The sequence below is a fragment of the Urocitellus parryii genome, chromosome 6 (genome assembly GCF_045843805.1).
Source record: "Urocitellus parryii isolate mUroPar1 chromosome 6, mUroPar1.hap1, whole genome shotgun sequence".
NCBI lineage: Eukaryota > Metazoa > Chordata > Mammalia > Rodentia > Sciuridae > Urocitellus > Urocitellus parryii.
The window spans coordinates 47,628,399-47,655,679 of record NC_135536.1 but is presented as its reverse complement, the minus strand read 5'-3'; the positions used below and the strand labels follow the sequence as shown (position 1 = coordinate 47,655,679).

At 38.3% G+C, this 27,281-nt stretch overlaps 1 protein-coding gene and 1 non-coding gene across 10 annotated transcripts in view; one reads left to right on the top strand and one right to left on the bottom strand.

Moving 5' to 3' along the window:
* Positions 1 to 27,281, top strand: part of Ralgapa1 (Ral GTPase activating protein catalytic subunit alpha 1) — a 233,008-nt gene that overhangs the window by 7,224 nt on the left and 198,503 nt on the right. The gene's annotated exons all lie outside the window — the stretch shown is intronic.
* On the bottom strand, positions 25,460 to 25,536 carry Trnas-cga (transfer RNA serine (anticodon CGA)). The gene has a single exon. It is a non-coding gene; the product is annotated as a tRNA-Ser (tRNA).

Genomic DNA, 27,281 nt, shown 5'->3' with positions numbered 1-27,281 from the left:
CCCCATATACAGATTGCTGTATCACACCAGTTTCCCTTCCATTAATTGACATATTGCCTTTCTAGTGCCTGATGTATTCTGCTGTCTGTCCTATTCTCTACTGTCCCCCCTCCCCTCCCCTCCCCTCCCCTCCCCTCCCCTTTTCTCTCTCTACCCCTTCTACTGTACATCCTTTCTTCCATTTGTATTATCTTGTCTTACCCCTCCTTTCCTCTTATATGACATTTTGTATAACCCTGAGGATCGCCTTCCATTTCCATGCAATTTCCCTTCTCACTCCCTTTCCCTCCCACCTCTTATCCCTGTTTAATGTAAATCTTCTTCTCAAGCTCTTCGTCCCTACCCTGTCCTTGTTTACTCCCCTTATATCAAAGGAGTCATTTGGTATTTGTTTTTTAAAGATTGACTAGCTTCACTTAGCATAATCTGCTCTAATGCCATCCATTTCCCTCCAAACTCTATGATTTTGTCATTTTTTAATGCAGAATAATACTCCATAGTATATAAATGCCACATTTTTTTTATCCATTCATCTATTGAAGGGCATCTAGGCTGGTTCCACAGTCTTGCTATCGTGAATTGAGCTGCTATGAACATCGATGTAGCAGTGTCCCTGTAGCATGCTCTTGTTAGGGCTTTAGGGAATAGACCGAGAAGGGGAATAGCTGGGTCGAATGGAGGTTCCATTCCCAGCTTTCCGAGAAATCTCCATACTGCTTTCCAAATTGGCTGCACCAATTTGCAGTCCCACCAGCAATGAACAAGAGTGCCCTTTTCCCCGCATCCTCTCCAGCACTTACTGTTGTTTGACTTCCTAATGGCTGCCAGTCTTACTGGAGTGAGATGGTATCTTAGGGTAGTTTTGATTTGCATTTCTCTGACTGCTAGTGATGGTGAGCATTTTTTCATGTACTTGTTGATTGATTGTATGTCCTCCTCTGAGAAGTGTCTGTTCAGGTCCTTGGCCCATTTATTGATTGGGTTATTTGTTATCTTATTGTCTAATTTTTTGAGTTCTTTGTATATTCTGGTAATTAGGGCTCTATCTGAAGTGTGTGGAGTAAAGATTTGTTCCCAGGATGTAGGCTCCCTGTTTATCTCTCTTATTGTTTCTTTTGCTGAGAAAAAACTTTTTAGTTTGAGTAAGTCCCATTTGTTGATTCTGTTTGTTAACTCTAGCGCTATGGGTGTCCTATTGAGGAATTTGGAGCCCGATCCCACAGCGTGCAGATCATAACCAACTTTTTCTTCTATCAGATGCCATGTCTCTGGTTTAATATCAAGCTCCTTGATCCATTTTGAGTTAACTTTTGTGCATGGCGAGAGATAGGGATTCAGATTCATTTTGGTGCAAATGGATTTCCAGTTTTCCCAGCACCATTTGTTGAAGATGCTATCCTTCCTCCATTGCATGCTTTTAGCCCCTTTATCAAAAATAAGATAGTTGTAGTTTTGTGGATTGGTTACTGTGTCCTCTATTCTGTACCATTGGTCCACCCACCTGTTTTGGTACCAGTACCATGCTGTTTTAGTTACTATTGCTCTGTAGTATAGTTTGAAGTCTGGTATCGCTATACCGCCTGATTCACACTTCCTGCTTAGTATTGTTTTTGCTATTCTGGGTCTTTTATTATTCCATATGAATTTCCTGATTCTTTTATCGATTTCTACAAGATATGCTGTTGGGATTTTGATTGGCATTGCATTGAACTTATATAGGACTTTTGGTAATATCGCCATTTTGATGATGTTGGTTCTGCCTATCCATGAGCAGGGTATATTTTTCCATCTTCTAAGGTCTTCTTCTATGTCTTTCTTTAGGGTTCTGTAATTTTCATTGTATAAATCTTTTACCTCTTTTGTTAGGCTGATTCCCAAGTATTTTATTTTTTGGGGGGATATTGTGAATGGAGTAGTTGTCCTCATTTCCGTTTCATAGGATTTGTCGCTGATATACAGGAATGCCTTTGATTTATGCGTGTTGATCTTATATCCTGCCACTTTGCTGAATTCATTTATTAGCTCTAATAGCTTCTTTGTAGACCCTTTTGGGTCTGCTAGGTATAGAATCATATCATCTGCAAATAGTGATAATTTAAGTTCTTCTTTTCCTATTTTTATGCCTTTAATTTCTTTCGTCTGCCTAATTGCTCTGGCCAGTGTCTCGAGGACTATGTTGAACAGAAGTGGTGAGAGAGGGCATCCCTGTCTTGTACCAGATCTTAGAGGGAATGCCTTCAATTTTTCTCCATTCAGAATGATGCTGGCCTGTGGCTTATCATAGATTGCTTTTACAATGTTGAGGTATGATCCAGTTATCCCTAATTTTTCCAGAGTTTTGAACATAAAGGGATGTTGTACTTTGTCGAATGCTTTTTCTGCATCTATCGAGATGATCATATGGTTCTTAATTTTAAGTCTATTGATGTGGTGGATAACATTTATTGATTTCCGTATATTGAACCAACCTTGCATACCAGGGATGAATCCTACTTGATCATGGTGTATAATTTTTTTGATATGTATTTGAATCCGATTCGCCAGAATTTTATTGAGGATTTTTGCATCAAGGTTCATTAGAGATATTGGTCTGTAGTTTTCTTTCTTTGAAGTATCTTTGTCTGGTTTCGGAATCAGGGTGATGTTGGCCTCGTAGAATGAATTTGGAAGTTCTCCCTCTTTTTCTATTTCCTGAAATAGCTTGAAAAGTATTGGTGTTAGTTCCTCTTTAAAGGTTTTGTAAAACTCTGCTGTATACCCATCCGGTCCTGGGCTTTTCTTAGTTGGTAGTCTTTTGATGGTTTCTTCTATTTCCTCTATTGTTATTGGTCTGTTTAGGTTGTCTATATCCTCCTGGCTCAGTCTGGGCAGATCATAAGACTCAAGGAATTTATCTATGCCTTCACTATCTTCTATTTTATTGGAGTATAAGGATTCAAAGTAATTTCTGATTATCTTCTGTATTTCTGAAGTGTCTGTTGTGATATTGCCTTTTTCATCCCGTATGCTAGTAATTTGGGTTCTCTCTCTTCTTCTCTTCGTTAGTATGGCTAAGGGTCTGTCAATTTTATTTATTTTTTCAAAGAACCAGCTTTTAGTTTTGTCAATTTTTTCAATAGTTTCTTTTGTTTCAATTTCATTAATTTCAGCTCTGATTTTAATTATTTCTTGCCTTCTACTTCTTTTGCTGTTGTTTTGCTCTTCTTTTTCTAGGATTTTGAGATGAAGTATGAGATCATTTATTTGTTGGTTTTTTCTTTTTTTGAGGAATGAACTCCAAGCAATGAATTTTCCTCTTAGAACTGCTTTCAATGTGTCCCATAGATTCCGATATGTTGTGTCTGTGTTTTCATTTAACTCTAGGAATTTTTTAATTTCCTCCTTGATGTCTTCTAAAACCCATTGATCACTCAGCAACCTGTTGTTCATTCTCCAGGTGATGCTTGATTTTTCCTTTCTTCTTTTATCATTGATTTTCAGTTTCATTCCATTATGATCAGATAAGATGCATGGTATTATCTCTACCCCTTTGTATTGTCTAAGAGTTGCCCTGTGACATAGTATATGGTCTATTTTTGAGAAGGTTCCATGTGCTGCTGAGAAAAAAGTGTAGCTACTTGAAGTTGGGTGGTATAGTCTATATATGTCAATTAAGTCTAGGTTGTTAATTATGTTATTGAGTTCTATAGTTTCCTTATTTAACTTTTGTTTGGAAGATCTGTCCAGTGGTGAGAGAGGTGTGTTGAAGTCTCCCATGATTATTGTATGGTGGTCTATTAGACTCTTGAACTTGAGAAGAGTTTGCTTGATGAACACGGCTGCACCATTATTTGGGGCATATATATTTATGATTGTTATGTCTTGTTGGTGTATGGTTCCCTTGAGCAGTATGAAGTGTCCTTCTTTATCCCTTTTGATTGTCTTTGGCTTGAAATCTATTTTATTAGATATGAGTATGGACACTCCTGCTTGTTTCCGCGGTCCATATGAGTGATATGCTTTTTCCCAACCTTTCACCTTCAGTCTATGTATATCTTTTCCTATCAAATGCGTCTCCTGTAGACAGCATATTGTTGGGTCTTGTTTTGTGATCCATTCTACTAGCCTGTGTCTCTTAATTGGTGAGTTTAAGCCATTAACATTTAGGGTTATTATTGAGATGTGGTTTGTTCTTCTATCCATAATTGTTTATTGATGTTACTAAACCTGATTTGTTATCCTCTTTGACTACTTTCCCCCCTTTACTGTCCTACCTCCCATTGTTGGTTATCAATGTTAGTTTCCATTTCCTCTTCCTGTAATGTTTTGCCAAGGATTTTTTGAAGAGATGGTTTTCTAGCTGCGAATTCTTTTAACTTTTGTTTATCGTGGAAGGTTTTAATTTCATCTTCTAACCTGAAGCTTAATTTCGCCGGATACATGATTCTTGGTTGGAGCCCATTGTCTTTCAGTGTTTGAAATATGTTATTCCAGGATCTTCTAGCTTTCAGAGTCTGTGTTGAGAGATCAGCTGTTATCCTGATTGGTTTACCCCTAAATGTAATCTGCTTTCTTTCTCTTGCAGCTTTTAAAATTCTCTCCTTATTCTGTATGTTGGACATCTTCATTATAATGTGTCTAGGTGTGGATCTCTTATGATTTTGCACATTCGGCGTCCTGTAGGCTTCTAGGATTTGGGATTCTGTCTCAATCTTCAATTCTGGGAAGTTTTCTCGTATTATTTCACTGAATAGACTGTTTATTCCTTTGGCATGGAGCTCTGTGCCTTCCTGTATCCCAATGACTCTTATATTTGGTCTTTTGATATTGTCCCATAATTCTTGGATGTTCTGCTCATGGTTTCTTAGCAGACTTGCTGAGCTGTCTATGTTCTTTTCCAGCTGAAATACTTTGTCTTCATTGTCTGATGTTCTCTCTTCTAAGTGATCTACTCTGCTGGTAGTATTCTCAATTGAGTTTTTAAGTTGGTTTATTGTTTCCTGCATTTCTAGAATTTCTATTTGTTTGTTTTTTATTACTTCTATCTCCCTGTGAAATTGATCTTTTACTTCCTGGATTTGTTTGTCAATGTGATCTTTCATTGTCTGATTTTGCTGTCTCATGTCTTCCTTGAGACTCCAGATCATCTGAAGCATATATATCCTGAACTCTTTATCTGATATTCCATCTGTTGCAGCTATTACCTCTTCTAAAGTTGAGTTGACCTGCATTGCTTGTGGTCCTTTCTTTCCTTGTCTTTTCATACTGCTCGCGTTTCTTTCTGCTTGGTGCAACTGTTGTGTTTTTGAAATTTACCCCCTATTTATTTATGTTGCTCTTGTATAGTTGGAAAGTCTCCCTTGCAGGGTGGGTAGTGGCTGTGCTCCTCCTCTAATTATGGTGGTCTATCTATCACGCTGATCGGTCACAGGTCTGCCCCCCCTGCGGGCACAGGAGGCGGCTTTGCTCTGCCCCCACTCCAATTGTGGTAACGTAACTACCACGCCCTGGGGTCGTAGGTCCTGATCTGGATGTGGGTGGCGGCTCTGCTGGGTCCCCACTCCAATTGGTGTGACGAGTCTACCACGCTGGCATACTTCTAGGCCGGTGGGTCACAGTTCTGCACAGCCCCCACTCCCAATGGGAGTACCTGACTACCTCTCCAACGGGTCGCTGGGCCCCCTCCGGACCCGGGCGGCGACCCTGCTCCGCCCCCACTCCAACCAGTGTGACGCAACTGCCTCGGTGTTACGTGTCCACCACTCTGGCAAGCTACCTGGCCTGTCTTGCCAGTGGGCCGCAGGTCTGCCTGCACGCTCTGCACAGCCCCTACTCCAAATGAGGTTACTTGGCTACCGCTTCGCGGGGCCGCTGGTCCTATTCTAGGCGTGGGCGGCTACTCTCTTCAGACCCAGCTGCGTTTGGGGTGTCATGCTACCACGCCGGCGGGACACTTGGCCTGCTCTGGGTGCAGGTGGAAGCTCCACTCTGCCCCCACAGCACCCAACAGGACCCTGACTGAGAGGCAGACACCGCTGGTTCCCTAGCCTTGGGTCAAAGCAGCTTCGGTAGCCAGAACCCGCCTCTCCTATCTCGATACACTCTCCGCTGGGAGCTGGCTCCAGCGAGCGACCCCCACGGGTTCCCTAGCCCCGGGCCAAAACTGTTCCGGGAGTCAGAACCCAGTCGCCCCTAGCTCAGCGCACGCTCCACTTGGAGCTGGCCTCCACCGGCAGTCTCCGCAGTTTCCTCAGACCTGGGCCAGGTTAGCCCCGGGAACCAGAATCCAGCTGCTCAGTGCCCGGTACACGCCTTGCCAGGCATGAGCCTCTAGGAGTATTCTCCACAAGATCCCCAGTCCCGAGCCTGAGCTAGAAATCTGTCTGCTAGACGCAGGCAACTACCAGCCTGAAATCACCTGTTCCGTCGCTGGATGAGCTGAGATCAATAGAACATGGGGATGATTACATCATCTCTCCGAAATGGCGGCTGCTGTCCTCCTCTGTGGTCCGACCGGTGTCTGGAACCCAACTGGACCGCTTCTCTCCTCTGTCTGAAAGCTGGAACTCAGCACTAAGCGCTGCCAAAGTCCTAGCGCCAAACCGCTAGAGGCACTTCACAGACTCAGGCCTGCGGAGCCTGGTCTGGCCGCCTCCAAGCCGGCTGGGGGTGGGGTGGGGTGGTAGGAATGTGGATCCTATTGCTGGACCGCCGGAGGCCGTTCACAGACTCAAGCCTGTGGGGCCCAGTCTGGCCTCCGCCCGCGGCCGGCGGGGTTGTGTCCCTGGTCCGCTTGCTCCGAACTGGCTGGGGGTGGGGTGGGGTGTTAGGAGTGTGGATCCTAGCACCAAGCCGCTAGAGTCAGTTCACAGACTCAGGCCTGCGGGGCCCAGTAGGTTCCTATGTTCGCTGCAGTTCAGCGGCGGCCGGCGGGATTGTGTCCCTGATCTGCCTTGCACCGAGCCGGCTGGGGGTGGGGTGGTAGGAATGTGGATCCTATCGCTGGACCGCCAGAGGCCCTTCACAGACTCAAGCCTGCGGGGCCCAGTCTGGCCGCTGCCCCTGGCCAGCCGGCGGGGTTGTGTCCCTGGTCCGCTTTGCTCCGAACTGGCTGGGGGTGGGGTGGGGTGTTAGGAGTGTGGATCCTAACACCAAGCCGCTAGAGTCAGTTCACAGATTCAGGCCTGCGGGGACCAGTAGGTTCCTATGTTCGCTGCAGTTCAGCGGCGGCCGGCGGGATTGTGTCCCTGATCTGCGATGCACCGAGCCGGCTGGGGGTGGGGTGGTAGGAATGTGGATCCTATCGCTGGACCGCCAGAGGCCCTTCACAGACTCAAGCCTGGGGGGCCCAGTCTGGCCGCCGGGGTTGTGTCCCTGGTCCGCTTTGCTCCGAACTGGCTGGGGGTGGGGTGGGGTGTTAGGAGTGTGGATCCTAGCACCAAGCCGCTAGAGTCAGTTCACAGATTCAGGCCTGCGGGGCCCAGTAGGTTCCTATGTTCGCTGCAGTTCAGCGGCGGCTGGCGGGATTGTGTCCCTGATCTGAGATGCACCGAGCCGGCTGGGGGTGGGGTGGTAGGAATGTGGATCCTATCGCTGGACCGCCAGAGGCCCTTCACAGATTCAAGCCTGCGGGGCCCAGTCTGGCCGCCGCCCGTGGCCGGCCGGCGGGGTTGTGTCCCTGGTCCGCTTTGCTCCGAACTGGCTGGGGGTGGGGTGGGGTGTTAGGAGTGTGGATCCTAGCACCAAGCCACTAGAGTCAGTTCACAGATTCAGGCCTGCGGGGCCCAGTAGGTTCCTATGTTCGCTGCAGTTCAGCGGCGGCCGGCGGGATTGTGTCCCTGATCTGCGATGCACCGAGCCGGCTGGGGGTGGGGTGGTAGGAATGTGGATCCTATCGCTGGACCGCCAGAGGCCCTTCACAGACTTGAGTCAGATCCCTTCACAGATCCTATCGCCTGCGGGGCCCAGTCTGGCCGCCGCCCGTGGCCAGCCCGCGGGGTTGTGTCCCTGGTCCGCTTTGCTCCGAACTGGCTGGGGGTGGGGTGGGGTGTTAGGAGTGTGGATCCTAGCACCAAGCCGCTAGAGTCAGTTCACAGACTCAGGCCTGCGGGGCCCAGTAGGTTCCTATGTTCGCTGCAGTTCAGGGGCGGCCGGCGGGATTGTGTCCCTGATCTGCCTTGCACCGAGCCGGCTGGGGGTGGGGTGGTAGGAATGTGGATCCTATCGTTGGACCGCCAGAGGCCGTTCACAGACTCAAGCCTGCGGGGCCCAGTCTGGCCGCTGCCCCTGGCCAGCCGGCGGGGTTGTGTCCCTGGTCCGCTTTGCTCCGAACTGGCTGGGGGTGGGGTGGGGTGTTAGGAGTGTGGATCCTAGCACCAAGCCGCTAGAGTCAGTTCACAGATTCAGGCCTGCGGGGCCCAGTAGGTTCCTATGTTCGCTGCAGTTCAGCGGCGGCCGGCGGGATTGTGTCCCTGATCTGAGATGCACCGAGCCGGCTGGGGGTGGGGTGGTAGGAATGTGGATCCTATCGCTGGACCGCCAGAGGCCGTTCACAGACTCAAGCCTGCGGGGCCCAGTCTGGCCGCCGCCCGTGGCCAGCCCGCGGGGTTGTGTCCCTGGTCCGCTTTGCTCCGAACTGGCTGGGGGTGGGGTGGGGTGTTAGGAGTGTGGATCCTAGCACCAAGCCGCTAGAGTCAGTTCACAGACTCAGGCCTGCGGGGCCCAGTAGGTTCCTATGTTCGCTGCAGTTCAGGGGCGGCCGGCGGGATTGTGTCCCTGATCTGCCTTGCACCGAGCCGGCTGGGGGTGGGGTGGTAGGAATGTGGATCCTATCGCTGGACCGCCAGAGGCCCTTCACAGACTCAAGCCTGCGGGGCCCAGTCTGGCTGCCGCCCGTGGCCAGCCCGCGGGGTTGTGTCCCTGGTCCGCTTTGCTCCGAACTGGCTGGGGGTGGGGTGGGGTGTTTGGAGTGTGGATCCTAGCACCAAGCCGCTAGAGTCAGTTCAGGGACTCAGGCCTGCGGGGCCCAGTAGGTTCCTATGTTCGCTGCAGTTCAGCGGCGGCAGGCGGGATTGTGACCCTGATCCGCGTTGCGGAGATTCACTCGCCTGGGACCAACTGACCCCTCCCACAGACTTACTAGTTATCGGCAGGTCTCCTTTCAGTGGAAAATTGTTAGAAGTTCCTCAGCATGTCCCATGCAAGTGTATTTATGTGTCTCTCTGATCCCGTTACTGCGGAGGTATAGAAAATGCTGCCTGCTCGCCGGCCGCCATGTTGGATCTCCTTACTTCTATTTCTTTCTGGAGCCTTTAAACTTTAGTTGTCATACAGTTTACTTAAATAAGTAGCTATCTTTTAAAGATTTTTAAATGATTAAAAAGTCTTATATATTTACCCATTTAGTATAACATTCATTTTCCTTTTCATTCCCATATTCATTTTCCTCTGCATTCCTTTGCATAGATATATATTCTGTTCAGTATAATTTTGTTTGTGCTAGAAAGACTTTAACATTTCTTCTGCAGTGATTGTTGGTGATGGACTCTTTATACTTTGTTTGAAAATGTCTTTGCCTTCTTTATTGAACGATATATTTGCTTTGTCTAGAATTCTAGCTTGATGATTTTTTTCCTTTGTGTTTTAAAGAGTTTATTCCACTGTCTTTTGTTCGCATTGTTTCTGATAAGAAGTCTTCTATCAATCATCTGTATCTTATTCTATGTAGCATCATTTTTTTTCATCTGGCTGCTTTTAAGATTTTCTCTTCACTGGTTTTGAGCAATTCACTTATGATATAATTTGATTAGTTTTCTTCATATTTCTTGGCTTGAGGGTCATTAAGCTTTTTGGATTATTAGGAATTTGGAAGTTCTAGGCACTTTAGACAAATGCTTTACCATTGAGCAGCCCCTGTATACAAATGTTTTATCAGATCAGTAATTTGCAAAGTTTTTTTTCCCCAGTTTGAGTTGTCTTTTCATTATCTTAACATTTTGTTTTTTTTCAGCTTATAAATAGTTCTCAACAAGTTTGGAAAAATTTTGGCCATCTGTTTTTGGGGGGAGGGAGGGATTGAATTTATGGGCACTCGGACCACTGAACCACATCCCCATCCCTGTTTTGTACATTATTTAGATCTCACTTAGTTGCTTAGTGCCTTACTTTTGCTGAGGCTGACTTTTATCCTTCTGCCTCAGCCTCCTGAGGTGCTAGGATTACAGGCATGTGCCATTACTCTCTGCCTGGCCATCATTTTTTTCACTTATATCTCCCTTTCTTTTTAGAACTTTGTTTATTAGTATATTGGAAAATATTAGTATTAAATTAGCATATTAAAATATTAGGGGGGATTGGGGTTGTAGCTCAATAGTAGAGTGCTTAACTAGCACATGTGAGCCACTGGGTTTTGCCGCGTCCCCTCGCCAGCAAAGGAAACACGACACAGGATTCTTCCTTCAGCAGTTTATTCAGGCCTTTATTTTGACATGTCTACTAGCTTCTACTACTACTCCTACTGCTACTTCTACTGCTACTCCTACTACTACTACTCCTACTACTACTACTACTACTACTACTACTACCACTACTACTCCTGCTACGTGCCCCAGCCTTAATAAAGCAGATAAAGCCCCAATGCACAACTGCCACGTGGATCTTTCTCATAGGGTGATTTACAGCTACGTGCCAACTCTCCCAAAATAAGGAGTTGTATATCACAGGCCACGGCGCTTATCAGCGCCATCTTGTAATGGCGGCCACAGTACACAGAAACGGCTCACCACAGTGTTTGATACTCAGTACCACATAAAAATAAATAAATAAAATGAAGGTATTGTGTCCATCTACAAAAAAAAAGAAAGTATTAGGGACTGGAGTTGTTGCTAAGTGATAAAAGCACTTGCCTAGCATGGATCCCCAGCATCACAGGAAAGGGAAAGTAGTGTATTGGAAAGTGTCATAGTTCACTGATATTCTTTTTGAATTCTTTTTTATTTTTTATTATTTTCTTGAATTCTCTTTTTATTGATGTTTTAAATTCACTCATTTTTTTCCTGCTACATATAAAATCTGCCATTAATCCCATCTAGTTAATTTTTCATCTCATAATTTTTAATTTTTTGAGACAGGTTTTTTTACTCAGTATTATGTTGCCCAGATTGGTCACAAATTTGTGGCCTCAAATGGTCCTCTTGCCTCAACATCCCAAGTGCTGGGATTGCAAGTGTGCAGTACCACATTCAGTTTTGAGGAAGTTTTAAAAAAAATGTCACCTATTATATGTCCTCTTAACTTTTGAATATATGGAATAGGTATTAAAATGATTTAGCACATTTCTCTGCTAATTTTAAGATCTGCTTAAATACTTCTGGGTATTTTTGTATTACTATATATTTTTGAGCCATTTTTTAGGGTGCAGTTAGATTACTTGGAAATAATTTGATCATTGTGGGTCTTGCTTTTCTTATTTGTTGGGTGGATCTATCTAAAGATTAATAATTGTCTGCTATGATATGAGTACCTTCTTAAGCATCCTATCTATCACCACAGACATTAGGAGGTTTTGTTTTGTTTTGAAGTCCAGTTCTTGGAAACAGGCACTGTTCCTGTCCCTGTGTGAGCACTTGGTACTGTTACCTATAAATCTTTTACATGGTTCTTTCTTTGTCTTAGATTCCTTACAGGTATACTGTGATCATACTTGAAGGGGATCCTCTTCAGTTTCTTGGTTCTCACTGAGTGTAACCAGTCTCCTCTTCGGTGCTCTGTCCTTTGAACTCTCATTGCCTTGGTCTTCCTGAATGCTCAGCTCCATTTTCTCAACTCATGGAATCCATTGGCTCCACCTAGATTCCCTTTTCTTTCACCATGGTTTGGAAACTCTCTTAAGGCAGTAAGCTGGAGTGGTCATAGGGCACACCTTGTTTATTTGTCACCTCTGAGTCATCACTCTGCTCACCTGATATCCATGTCTTTTTCTGAAAAACAAAGGAAAAACCAAGAAACAGCAGTTTTCAACACACTGGACATCAGATGGTAATAATAAAAGGTTCTCTTAAGTGAAGAGACTAAAATTGGCTCATACACAGCCACTTGGTTCCCATTTTTTACTTTTTTGTATTTAGAGTAGAAATTTGTTATCATAAATTGATTAGTGAAAAATATCTGTCTTTCTCAGTCCGAATATATTCATGCTTGTATTTGGGAATGTTTGAACTATAACCTGCTTATAAAAATAAGCTAATTTGGTATATCCTTTTCTATTTTTAAAAGTTTGATAAGCAGTTTTAGTAAGTAATCCTATGTATGACATTGATCTTTTACATGCTTTTTTGTTTTTGTCTTTGATATTTATTCTTTAACTTGAAACTCACTAATTTGAAAAATTATTTTGACTTCATTGAATTACTTCATACTTATGTATTTATGAAGAAATGATTTACTGTGCAGATTATTGTTATAAACAACATTACCAATTAATCTGCTTACTAGAACAAACTGTTTCAAATACTATAAGTCAGTTTTGCATTAACATTTCATCTATTAAGGATTTTATTGCACCTAAAGAATTATACTTGGCTCATTGAACTAAATAAAATATGGAATGAACAATTAATGATAAACAAGAACTGAGTAGCCACTGTTCAAAGAAAGAAACATTATCAGGTTCCAGAGATGAGCTGATTACAACTAAAAGGCATTGAATTTGGTTCTTAGATTTCCTGTCAGCTAAGGTGAAAAGAGAAACATGTTATGTTTCTTAGAAAAGAAAGCATCCTTCTTTGTTTGTTTTGATTGAAACATTTTTTTCTTAATTCATATCAGTTACAATTTGTGTGTCATGTATATGTGTTCGTATGTTAGTTCTAAAGTCTCTTCTTACTGAAATATCCGTGGTATACAAGTAGATCTTAGAGAAAATAGAAAGATGGGTGATTATTTTGTCTATTTTGGCAAATGGCATCATCATCTTCCTGGTTAAAGACAGTGTGGTAGAAAAAGAAAAATTGATGTTGGGACATTTGGATCTTTCATATCTCTCCAGCCAAGTTCTGCACTTCTTTGGTCTTATAATATTTAATATGTTCATTTTTTTCCTTAAATTTTTAGGTGGGTATAGTGGAACATGCTTGTAGTCCCAGCAACTTCGGAAGGCTAAGTCAGGAGATCCTAAATTCTACCCTCAGAAATTTAGCAAGGCCCTAAGCAACCTCGGAGATGCAGTCTCAAAATAAAAAATTAAAAGGGATTAAATACCCCTGGGTTCAATCCCTGGCAACCCCCCCCCCCAAAAAAAAAGTTTCATTTCTTGCTTGATCTTTTACAGCAGTTTACTAATCATACTAATCAGTCTCCCTATGAGGGTCTTTTGCCCTTTCCAATCTGTTTAAACAATGCTTCCACAGTCTTTTCTGAAGCACATATTGAGCAAAGTACAAAATCCTTAGCTTGCATTGAAGACAATTATCTGATCTTAGCCTTTCTTCTCAACTAAGTATTATGGTTGACTCATATTTTAAACAAAGCAATATAGTAGTACTTAACTCTAATAAAAGTTCTACCAGATGTTATCATAGAACTGACTTGTAGATGACACTGTTGCAAATGTATACCTTTTCCCCTATAAACACTTAGCACATTGTTTTATGTTAAAATGAAACACATAGGTTGTATATGCCTTATCTGAATTCTAATTCTCTCCTGAAGACACAGATTTCCTTGTATCCTTGGAGTATACCCTCCCATTCCTGAAGAAGTCAGCATTCCTGCTATTGTAATATTGTTAATATTGTGCTTCTGTTGCCACTGGACTCATCCGAAAATCCCCCATCTTTAGTGTATATGTTACTTGATCAGCTGTCCTTCAGATTGTTACTGCTCTTATTTCTCAACCTTTGATCATTCTATAAAGGAGTTTGAGAACTAGCTTATCTTTCTCTCTTGTCACCATCTTAAATGACTTTAATGGATAATGAAATGACCCTTTTAATTTCCTATGTTCATTGTATTTGATATCTTGTGTGCCTCTGCAATACTGGAGATTGAGCCCAGGGCCTTGTGCATGCATTCCCAGTCCTTTAATTTTTTTTTTTTTTTTTTAAACTTTGAGACAGCCTCACTAAATTGCCTAGACTGGCCTAGAACTTGCTATCAGGCTCCTGCCTGAACCTTCTGAGTAGGTAGGTATATTTGATATATTTCCTTCCTTCCTTCCTTTCTTTTTTTTTGGAGATTGAATCCAGGACACATACTTGGCAGGTGCTCTACCATTGAACTATAGCCCCAGCCTGTCCATATTTGTGGTTTTTTTTGTTGTTGTTTTAGTACAGGAGATTGAACCCAGGGGCATGATACCACTAAGCTACATCTATAGCCCTTTTTATTTTTTTATTTTTGAAATAGGGTCTCACTAAGTTGCTTAGGGCTTCAGCCTCCTAAACCATTGGGATTACGGGCATCTGCCACTGTGCCCGTATTTGATATTCTTAAATTTAATAACCTCACTACCATTACATTCAATCAATTTCCCTTTTGCAGACTTTTCTTAAGAAACCCAAATAAATCCTCCTTTCAGTATTGGTGTTTTTTAGTGTTCTGTGCATAAGTTCTCTTTTCTTCTTATCTATATATTATCCTTGGGTAAACTGCCTTGGCTTCAACTGCTTATTTATTTAGTGATAATCTCCCCTATCCCCCACCCTGCCCTTTTTAAAAATTCTGATTTGTCACTTAAATTCTAGACCAGAATGTCCACTTGAATATGCTACTTACATCTTAGATCAGTGTTCTAACATCATCTTTTCTACCACATTATCTTCTTCAATCCCTTGTTATCCTTCTCTGGTACTTTACACTTAAACGTTAAACCAGAAATCACTTTCCATGATGCCTGTGCCTTTGTTAGTGATATTTATTTACTGTACCAGACTGCCTTCACATTATCCTTATATCTGAAAACTTATGTTCTTTTTGAAATCTCAGGGAAAATTCTATACACAACTTTGATGAAGCCTTCCTTATCAGGTAGATGTAGGAACTTATTATACACTGTGAATATTTGCCTCTAGTAATTTAATTGTTTTGTTGCAACATAATTATTTATTTGCATGCTTATAATTTATAATCTTCCTGAGGGCAGAAGTATGTCTTTTTTATCTTTCTGTCTCTAGACTCAGCATGGTACCTGGCTGTATAACTAGGCGCTCAGTGAATACTCTTCAGTTCATGAATGAATATACTTGGTGTAAGGAAAGCAAAATTGTTGTTGGTGAGCAACTGTAAGCAACCAATTGGCCCTGGTAGAAAAAATATTTTAAATCAGTATTCTGATCTGAAAGAAACCTTTGAGTTGTCTTAAGAATCTGTGTTTAAAAAAAAAAATTGGTTAAGTAACTAAGTCTGTAGAATTAAAAAAATAAGCAAATAAAAACAGGACATTAATTGAAAAATGTGTATGATTTTATGGCAGATATTAGATAATCTCCCCCACTGTTGAAAGAAATTTTTATCACCACTTAACATGACACCAAATTTTTAAGAAATTTATATCCTGATGAGCTCAACATATTAGCTCTAAAGTATACCACTCTTATTCTCTACCCACCCTTGCCTCCACCATTTAACAAAATGAACTGGCCTGTAAATAAGACAACCAGGAGAAGGTACTCTGTGAAGACAGAACAGAAAAAGATTTAAAATTATGCTCTTCTGGAAGATTGGAGTTACAAGTACATTACACTAGCCAAGTAATGCCAACAGCTCCCAGAAGTTGGAAGAGGTGAATAACAGATTCTTCACTCGCTTCCAGAGGAAGTGTGATTCTTCTAGTGTCTGGATTTGAGCCCAGTCATACGGATTCCAGACTCTGGTCTTTGAGAAAATGAGGGGTTTTTGTTGGTTTGGTTTGTTTGTGTGTGTAGTGTTGGGGATAGAACTAAGGTCTCATGCATACTAGGTGGATGTTCTTCCTGAGTTTCATCCCTAGCCCAAAGGGTAAGTTTTTAATATTTTCTTAAGCTACCAAATTTGTGGCTGTAATTTGTTGACATCAATCCCAGTTGCTTGCCTTTTTTTTTTTTTTTAAGTTGGACATAATACCTTTATTTATTTATTTTTATGTGGTGCTGTGGATCGAACCCAACGCCTCTCACATGTTAAGCTAGCCCTCTCTTGTCTTTTTTTTTAATATTTATTTTTTTAGGTGTAGATGAACACAACACAATGCCTTTATTTTTATGTGGTCCTGAGGATCGAACCCGGGTCCTGCCACGCGCTCTACTGCTGAGCCACAATCCCAGCCCTTCTCTCTTGTCTTTTTTGGCCTTTTAGCTTTCCATATAAATTTGAAAATCAGCTAATTAAATTCCATGAATGATATAGTTAGATTTCTTTAAATTGGGTTACAAAATGAATCTATAGCTTTACATTAACATCTGTAAGTTATCCAATCTTCCTTTTCTAAACAAGTTTATATTTATTTACTTAGGGTCTACAAAGTTTATAAATTAAAGTTTTTATACTTTTCTTTAAGAAAGGTTTTTGCACACCTTACTAATACAGTCAAGAACAGTTACATTTAAAAAGAATGTTAAATTTAATAAGGATGTTTGTTCTGCTTGTTACAGAAGGAACTCATGTGACCAATAATGTACAATAGATTTTAGACAAAGATTAGGAAGAAACAATGCTCTTCTAAAAACATGTTGATTACTACTTTTGTAACAGATAAATTCTGAGTGGTTCAGATTCTTCACTAGAAAATGGAAAAACCTTAAAGGACTAGAAGGAAAAAAATAGGCAAGTATTTAATAATATTGGTTGGGGAAGACTACTCTTAAAATTTATGTGATAGCTATAAATCATCAAGGAAATTTTGAGAAATATGTCTATGTGAAACATTGTACATTTTAAAACTAAAACCCATCATTAGCAGAGTTGGAAGACAAATAGCAAACCAAAAACATTTGCAATGTGTTTTAAGAGATAATTTCCTTAGTTTATGGACTGTTGTAAATATAAAACTTGGAAAAGATTTTAAAAGTATGTTGTCAAAATATGTGGAAACCAACATGCTAAGGGAATATAAATTGAAGGGCAGGTTAAGTATCAAAATTTAAAATGTGCACATATCTTTTGAAACCTGCATTTCCATTTCTCAGTATTTATTCTGAGAAAATAAATAGATAAGTGTCGTGATCACTTTAGGGTTTTAAAATAGTGAAAATTTTGAACCCATTTAAATATTCATTATATAGGAATTTTAGAATTTAGGTATGTTCTCATACTTGAATATTATGATTCTCAGGAACTGTTCACTTTTTTCTTTTAAATTCTTTTTAGTTGTAGATGGACACGGTACCTTTATTTTATTTGTTTATTTGTATGTAGTGCTGGGGATCAAACCCAGTGCCTCACGCATGCTATGCAAACACTCTACCACTGAGCCACAACTCCCCCCCCCCTCCGCTTTTTTAATAAGTGCTGGGAATTGAACCCAGAGCCTTTCTACTGAGCTACACTTCCCAAATTCCTTAATAATTACTAAATATTAGACTTTTTTGTGAGAATACAAAGTGCTTTTCAGATACAGTTCCATCTCTTCTTTGGGAAATTTTTAGCAGTGAGCATTTTTATAGATGGCAGTAGTTGTATATTGGTAATAATAGTTAATATTTTCGACCCCTTGTAGTGGCAGGGTCCAAGCATTTTACATGTATTACTTGACTTAATCATTGCAGTAGCCTTCTTTGGTGGATAGTAATTTTAATCCTCAAAAAGACATGAGTACTAAATAAATTGGAAGCAGAGGGATATAGAAGAGAAACTCAGAAGATTGGATTCTGAATTCAGCTATATTATTTACTTAAATACTCTGATCTTCAATTTACTTGCCTATAACATTAAAGTAGTTTAATTTTATAGGTGCCTGCCTAGTACCACTGAGGTACTGGGTTCGATCCTGAGTTCCACATATAAAAATAAATTAAAAAAATAAAGTTATATTTAAAAAAACTTTAAAAAAAAGAGTGAATTGAACAGAAATTGAAACTATTGAATGATTCCCCCCGCTCCCCCCCTTTTTTCCCCCTATGGTGGCTGGGGATTGAGCCCAGGGCCTTGTGAATGTGAGACAAGTACTCTACCAACTTTACCAACTCCCCAGCTCTTGAATGATCTTGATGATAGTTTAGATTTTGTATTTTGGTCTGTCGTCTATTAAAAATGAGTAAATTAGAAAATGATAAAATTAGATGTTGGAAAACAAATGAAAAATAAATGAATGAAAGAAAAGGAAATTTACTGTTGGCGTTTTATATCACATAAATTCAAGGAAGTCACTTAGCAACTATTACTTTTTCCCTCTCCATTCAAACATAACAGAGAATAGCTAGGATAAAAGGTGTGTTATGTTACCCAAATTTGTTGTCATTGTCTAAATTCTTTTAAGTCAGTAGCTTAATGGTTCCCAGTCATCTTCCCTTTTCCATCAATTGTTCTTGGGACCTTCTAGAGGCAAGAAGATTATAAAGCCACTGTAAGCCACTTCCTACAAATTGTCATTTCTTACTAAGTGTATTTAAGAAAAATAACCATCTATTCTTGTCTCTATCTTTGAAAATCTAAAAATGACGAATCCGAGCAACCATTTGAATATTTGTGGTATTTTGAGTAACCGCAGAAGAGTAAGGGAGTTTATGGTATAGTAAAAGTGAATCATGTTAAATATGAAATGAATTATGCATATAAAATAATCATATCTAAATGAGTACCTGTAGAATGCTTTATAGGGACTTCATGGGCAGCTGTTCCTTGAAAGGTAATTAGAATTTCAATAGGATGAAGTGAAAGAAGAGCAGTTTGGGTGAAGGTAAGGGTAGGAGCACAGACATGAATACAGGACAGCAGAAGGCAGTGGTCCTCCAAACTTTTCAAACATAATATTTATCAGGCCTCAACCTCAGAATTTTTATTTACTAGCAAAGGAGAGTCTGCAGAGTGACTCTAATTTACTATTAATACAGATCTGCAACAAGTTAAGTATATACATAGAGTATGTTGAGAAGTTTATTTTGGTTTGACAATACTGTGACATTTGTGCCTGTGAACGAATTCCCTAGATACTGACTGTACTTGAATATGATGATCTTAACTATTGTCTCATGATTTTTTTTTTTTTTTTGCTTTAAAAGAAGAGTGAAAATTAGAGATGATGAGCTGGATCTTTCTTATATTGATCCTTAGTGGGACTGTCTTATTGAATGGGTATAGACTAATCCAGGTGCTTTTCACTTTTTTTTTTCCTATTGTGTTGATACTGCCTCTCAAACTGTCTGTGAAGGACAAATATTTTGTTTTAGTTGATTAACTCCAGTTCAATATACCAGTCCTTTACAATAAATAAATTAATAGAAAAGACTATTTTTTGCCCCCCATTGAGTTGTCTTGCTCCTCATAAAAAATAATTGACAAATTTAAGGGTTTATTGCTGTATTCTCAACTCAGCTTATTGTTGTGTATGTTCGTCCTTTTTTGGGGGGAGGCGGGTAATAGAGATTGAACCCAGGAATGCTTAACCACTGAGGTATATCCCCAACTCTTTTTATTTTTTATTTTGAGATAGGTTGTCATCAAACTTGTGATTCTCCTGCCTCAGCTTCCTGAGCCACTAGGATTACAGGCATATGCAACCATGCCCAGCTCTATATGTCTGTCTTTAACCCAGTACCACATTATCTTAATTACTGTCAGCTCTCCAGCTTTATTGTTCTTTTCAAAGATTGTTTTGACTATTCTGGGATCCTTGCATTTTCTAATTAATTTTAAAATCAGCTTCTCAATTTCTACAAAAAAGCCTATGGGGATTTGATTAGAAATGACACTGAATCTTTATAAAATTTGGGAACTATTGCTACCTTAACAGTACAAAGTCTTATTTATGAACATAGAATGTCTCAATTTATTTTGATCTTATTTCTTCCAGTAGTATAATATAATATAATATAATGTAATATAATAAATATAATTTCTTCCAATAATATTTCATATTTCATAGTATTTAACATACAAGTCTTGCAGTCCTTTTGATAATTTGAATATCTTATTCTTGTTTAATTTCATGTTTGGATTATGGATTCCTCAATACTAGTATATAGAAATATAATTGATTTTGCATATTGATATTCTGCAACATGATTGAACTTGTTAGCACTAGTGGAGCTGGTTTTGGTTCCTTAAGGTATTCTGTATACAAAATCATGATATTTGTGGATAGAGATACTAAACATCTTTACAGTTTGTGAGGCTTTTCTTTTTCATGTGTAATTGCCTTGGCTAGAATCTCTAGTATAATGTTAAATAAAAATGACAAAGGAGATTATCTTTGTTTTATTTATGTTTTTAGGGGTATTCAGTCTTTCACCACTTAGCATGATGTTAGTTTTTTTTTTAATAGATGACCTTATCAGATTAAAGGAATGCCTTTCTATTTCTAGTTTTTTTAGTGTCTTTAGCATGGAATGATGTTTGATTTTGTTAAATGCCTTTCCCATGTCAATATATTGAGATTATCACGTGAGTTTTGACCTTCATATTAATATGGCCTATTACATTGACTGATTTTTTTTTTCATCAACCTTACATTCAACCTGGTCATGGGGCATTATCCTTTTTATAACTCTCTGGATTTGGTTTGCTACTATTTTTTTTGAGGATTTTTACATTTTAAATCAAAAAGGATAGTGGCCTGTAGTTTCTTTGTAATAGTTTTCATAGAATGAATTGAAAAGTGTTCTCTAGTTTATGGAAGAATTGGTAGCATTCACCCAGGCTCTGAGCTTTTCTTTGAAGTTAGTTTGTTTGTTGTTTCCTCCTCCTAATTTAATCTTAATATGATGTTTTTATTTTCCAGTTCAAGTGTACTATTGAACTTTTTCAGTGAATTTTTATTTTAATTATTATACTTTTTAAAAAATTATATTTTTTAAGTTCTTCTTTTAAAAAAGTTTTGTGTCATTTTGATATTCTCTATTTGGTGAGAGGCCATCTTATACTTTCCTTTAGTAGCATGTATTTTAGACATGCTTTTCTTTAGATTTTTGACATTTAAGAGATGGTTTATAGTGTTTGTCTAGTAAGTCCAGTGCCTGTGCGTGAGGGATATTTTCTGACTTGACATTTTAAAATAATAAAATATGGCAACTATGGAAACCAGATTTCCCCTCCTTTTTAAGGTTTGTTGTTTTTATTTGTTGTTGTTGCTCTTTGTTCCTTTAATGAGTTTACTAAAATAATTTTTGTAGTCTTTGTTTATATTACTACTGAATTCTTTACTCATTCAACTTAGTGGTCAGTTAGTGATTGGATTGAGATTTCATTACAAACTTGGAATCAGTAAGTCTTCCAGTCTTTGCCAAAGGACTGTGTATGTGTATTGTGGCATTCAACCAGTTTACAATTCTGCCTTAGTCTTCATTTCCTGCTTCTATGGACTCTTAATGTCACCCAGAAGTGAGAGTTTAGAGTCTTCTCTAATCATTCCTGAGTTTGCTCATAACTCTAGGCATGTGTGTGAACTTCTATATTCCCAGGAATTTGTCAGTTTTCAGTCCCCTATTAATACCTTGGTTTCCAGTTTTTCTTCTTATTCATTTATTTTGGTTATATTTTTATTTTATTTATTTATTTTGTAGTTGTAGATGGATAGAATGACTTTATTTTATTTTTTTAGAGAGAGAATTTTTTAATATATATATATATATATATATATATATATAGTTAGTTAGTTTTCGGTGGACACAACATCTTTATTTTATTTGTATGTGGTGCTGAGGATCGAACCCAGCGCCCCACGCATGCCAGGCGAGCACTCTACCGCTTGAGCCACATCCCCAGCCCTATTTTCTTTGTGGTGCTAAGAATATGGTTTCATTTGTACCTGCAATAGATAGAAATAGTCTTGAATCAATATTAAGTAATTGTTAGATTTTTTAACAGTCTTACTGAGACATAGCTATCATACAATGAGCTGCATAGATTTAAATGTAAGTGTTCAATTTGTATTTCTTGTAGCATATAGTTGGGACTTGCTTTTTTTAAAAAAATCTAGTCTGTGAGTCTCTGCCAGTTTATTCATCTAAAATTTGTTTTTCATTCATTTTATCTGATCATTGATTTCTCTTTTTCTGACTTTGTTTAGATTAATCAAGTGTTGTTTGTGATTTTGTACTACCTTCTTTTTGGCTTATTACCATTACCTTTATTATTTTAATATATATAGTATATGTATCTTTAACACATCACAGTCTACCTCCACTATGATTATACTATTTTTCATATAGAATAAAAATCTTTTGATAGTGTCCTTCCAATTTCCTCCTCCTGATCTGTATGCTTTTATTTTCATTTTTTACTTTTTTCTCTTATAAACTCCACAGTGCATTGTTATTTTGTTTAAACAGTCATTTGTCTTTGAAAAGGTTTTTGTTACCGTTTTAAGTGCCTTTATGTAGATTGATATTTCTGCTCATCACTTCATTTTGTCTGGAGGACTTTATCAGTTCTGGTAGTTTGTGGGCCTGCTGGTGATTAATTAATTTAGCTTTTGTATGTCTGAAAATATTCTTTAGTTTGCCTTTATGAAAAATATCTTTAGCTACATATAGGATTATAGTTTGGCAGTTTTTCCTCTAAGTACTTTTATTCAAAATATTGTTCCATTGTTTCTGATGAGACATCTGATGTCATCTTTGTTTCAGTTACTGTTTTTAACATGTCTTTTTTTTTTTTTTTCTGGCTGCTTTTGAGATTTTTCTCATTGGTTTTGAGCTACTAGATTATGATATGCTTTGGTTTTCTTCACGTTTTTTGTTCTTGAAATTTTTACTTTTTGGGTTTGTGATTTTCATCAGGTTTGAAAATTTGGGGCCATTATTTCTCCATATATTTTTCTGTCCCTCCCCCACTTCAAGAGTTAATCAGTTAATTTTATATTACACTACTTGTCTTCACAATTCATTTGTATGCTTTTCTTTTCTTTTTTTTTTTGGATACAATATCTTTTACTTATTTATTTTTATGTGGTGCTGTGGATTGAACCCAGGGCCTCGTGCGAGTAGGGCATGCACTGTACCGTTGAGCCATAACCCCAGCCCAAATAATTTCTATTGCTGTCTCTTCAAATTCATTTATCTTTTCTTCTAAAGTGTCAATCTGCTGTTCTTTCTATCTAGTTTTACTTTTTACCCTAGACATTAGTTTTTAACCCAAAAAAATTGGAATTGGGGGACTGGGGTTGTGACTCAGTGGTAGAGCACTCGCCTAGCATGTGTGAAAGCGCTGGTTTCCATCCTCATCACCACATAAAAATAAATAAATAAAATAAAGGTATTGTGTCCAACTACAACCAAAAAATAAATATTAAAAATAAATAAGGTATAAAACAAATATTGTAATTTAAAAAGTGTAAAAAAATAGAAATTGGAATTGGGTCTTACATTTTTTTAAAAATATTTTCTTTTTTTAGATTTTGATGGACCTTTATTTTATTCATTCACTTATATGCAGTGCTGAAAATCGAACCCAGTGCCTCACACATGCCAGCCAAGCACTCTACCACTGAGCCACCACCCCAGCCTTAGTCTTACATTTTTTGTGTGTCTTCCATCTCAGCTTTTTGAACATGTGGGGAAGACAGTTATGATAACTATTTTAATGCCTTTTTGTGCTCATTCTAACATTTTTGGCAGTTCTGGTTTGAATTTGATTTGCTAATTATTCTCTTCATTATGAGTTATGTTTTTCTGCTTCTTTGAATATCTGGTAATCTTTAATTGTATATCTGATAACATGGTATATAATTATATCAGTGTATACAAGATATACAAGTATAAGGATTTATACAAGTATACCTTGTTGAGACCTGGATGTTTTGTATATCTAAAAATTTCCTTGAACTTCATTGTAGGTTGCAGTTATTTGGAAATAGTGTGATCCTTTTGCATTTTGCCTTTATGATGACTCTGAAGTAATGATCAGTCTAAGGCTAATTATTTTCTCTCCTGAGGCAATACCTTCCTTATTAATCTACCAAATGCTCTATGAATTGTGAGGTTTTCTAGTCTAATGGCTCTTGGGTTGTATGAATGATTGTGACTGTTACCTAAACTGCTTTCTAGCAATCTCCTCCCTTTTTATGGGGGTTAGCTTAAGGTAGTGTGCTTAATTTTATTTCATTTTGATCAGAGTATAGTATGTACTGATATTCTTGGTATTTTGTCTAATTTGTGTCTTTATTCAGTTTTTGTCAATAATTCATTTTTGCATAAAAAGGATACTTTCAACTGCTGGATTTAGAGTTTTATATGTAAAGTGCTATTTTGTGTTGTTCAGATCTTTTGTATACTTACTAGTTTTACCCCTTCTGGGTCTCAGATTGAATTAAAATATTACCTGTTATATATGAGACAAATGTGTTAAAATTTACCACAGGAATAAATGCCTTTTTTTTTCTTCTTAGAATTCTGTTAGGTTTTACTTTTTATATTTTGAAATTGTGTATGCACATTAGAAATTGAAGCTTCTTTGTTATTGACCCTCTTTAAGTTTAATAATTCTTGCTGCCTACTTTGTACTTTGTTGAAAAATCAATATTGTTAGGATTTAAATTATATTTTTTATCTCATTCCTTTAATCATTTTGAAATTTAAACTTGAGTATGTTATAGTAAATGCCTAATCGCTTTATTTTTGTGATTATAGTTGTCTTGTAGAGTTAGTCTAGTAACATTTTTTGTAATTTCATTATTCTTATATGTATTTAAATTACTATGTTCGTTTTTGGTGATTTTCTTTACTCATTTCTGTTAATTTGATAGGCTTTTCATATCTTTTTTTAGCCCTCTAGACTGTTATACATTCTGTTGTTACTTGTTAATCATGAAATTTCAATAGCATATCATAATCCTCTTTTGTGCTTGTCCCCTTTTTCTTTATCCTATGACCTTCTTTCCTATTTTCCTCTCTTCTTCACTTCTCCCTGTTTTTCTTCTTTGAGCTTGTATTTTTTGTTTTTATTCACCATTTCTATGTTTGCAGTGAAAGGTTAATTTGTCTTAGGACAGTTCACTATGTTGTTGGATCCATGATTGTTGATTATTTTAAAACAATGGCTTGAAATGTTTAGTACTTTATTTATTAGAAGTGGATTACTATGACACAGGTTAGAGTATTCTGATACCATCATTTGAGAAGCATATCTAAATGGTGTTTTGTTGTTGTTTGCTTGTTTCTTGTTTGTTTTGTTTTTTGTACAGGGAATTGGACTCAGAGGCACTTAACCACCGAGCCACATCCCTAGCCCTTTTTATTTATTTTGAAACTAGTCTTGCTAAAAGTTGCTGAGAACCTGGCTAAGTTGCTGAAGCTGGCCTTGAATTTGCAGTACTCCTGCCTCAGCCTGTACCACCACATCTGGTTTGTTTGTTTGGCTATGCTGGGAATTGAACCCAGGGCCTTGTGCATTCGAGGCAAGCACTCTACCAACTGAGCTATATCTCCAGCCCCCTGTTTCTTTGTTTTTAATGAATGAAAAAGAATGATGATACAAATTTGTTGAATTTTCAGTTTGGATTAGTTACTTTTATAGGGAAATATTCAATATCTGAACTTTAAAGTTAGGAAAGTTGACCTCTGTCCTTTGCAATTTTTAGTTACGTATGTTTTATAGTGCTCAAATGTCTTTTAAAATATGTAGTAGAAAGTACATTTATGGTGAATTTCTTAATTTCTTTAAAGAAATACTAGCTCACAAATACTTCCAAAGTATTTCTGAAAATAGGGAAATTTTAAAAAATATTTATCTTTTAGTTGTAGTTGGACACAATACCTTTATTTCATTTATTTATTTTATGTGGTGCTGAGGATAGACCTCAGGGCCTCTCACGTGCTAGGCAAATGCTGTACCGCTGAGCCACAACCCCAGCCCCTGGGGAAAATTTTTGAGTTCTTAAACTCTTTTTGTTTTTAAAAGTACTGACCATCAGCTTGTTGCTACATGAAACACTTTCCCTAGATTAAAATTTTGAAGGGCATAAAAGAAGTTAAGGAATTCTTGATGCTCCTATAGACTATGCAGCATCTGTAGGAGAATAATAATAGCTCATATGATATAATTAGAACTCACTAAAAGTCAAAGGAGAAACAGAATGGGTGAAAGGATGGGACTTAGTATTGGAGTTTAAAATTGGTGGAATTTTTTCCATAATCTTTTTTTACATTTCCTTCTTATTCCATTTTCCTTTCTTCTATTATTGTTTTGGAAGGAATTATTATTAAAAAGGTAAAAAACTCATATATTTTGTCTACCTTGTTTGTCTTCTTCCCCCATCATATATATTTTGTCTACCTTGTTTGTCTTCTTCCCCCATCATATATATTTTGTGAATTGGTCAACAACAACAACAACAACAACAAAAAAAAACCTTTTTTCTTTTGGTCCTGGAGATTGAACCCAGGGTGTTCTACCATTGATCCACATCCCCAGTACGTTTTATTTTTTAAAATTTTGAGACAGTGTCTCACTGTTGCTGAGGATCTACTTGTATTACCCAGACTGGCCTGGAACTTGCTATCCTCCTGCCTCAGCCTCCTAACTTGTTGTATTACAGCCATGCTCCACCATGCCTGCTCAAAAATATCTTAAGAGTTTTTACTTTGTAATAGTTCTTTACAAATAAATGTAGGGTAGAAATAAATTAGCCTAATTTTGATCTGGTATGTTTTTTTATTTGCACTAGCAAGTATGTAGTTTCCAGGCTTTGTTAATATGCCATATGGGAAGGAAGTTAAGAGGATATTTTGACTTCTTATATCACGTCACAAAATCTTGGATTGACTCATGTTTTCTCTTCTTTTGTTTTGAATTTTTGTTTGGGTTTGTTATTGTTCTCATTTTCTTCTTTGTCCTGGGATGTTAATTGTGTTTAAAGCATTAAATTCAGGAAATCTAGATTGTAATTATAACAGCGTATTTCATTCTAATTTTATGTTTATTAAATTACTCTGAGGAATAAATCAGAATATATTTTTATATATATCTGTTATGTGTGTTTTGTTTCGATAATTCTATAAAATATATTAGACTAGCATTTGATGACAGTTTTTGTACTGGTAGATAATAGGTAAATTACCAGTGGTCTTTTCTTATATTACATTGGAGGTCAAATAGCATTGAAGTTAAGAATATGAACACTAGATATAGGGTGTACCTAGTGTTTAAATCCTGACTTTGCTTCTTGCTACTTAAGT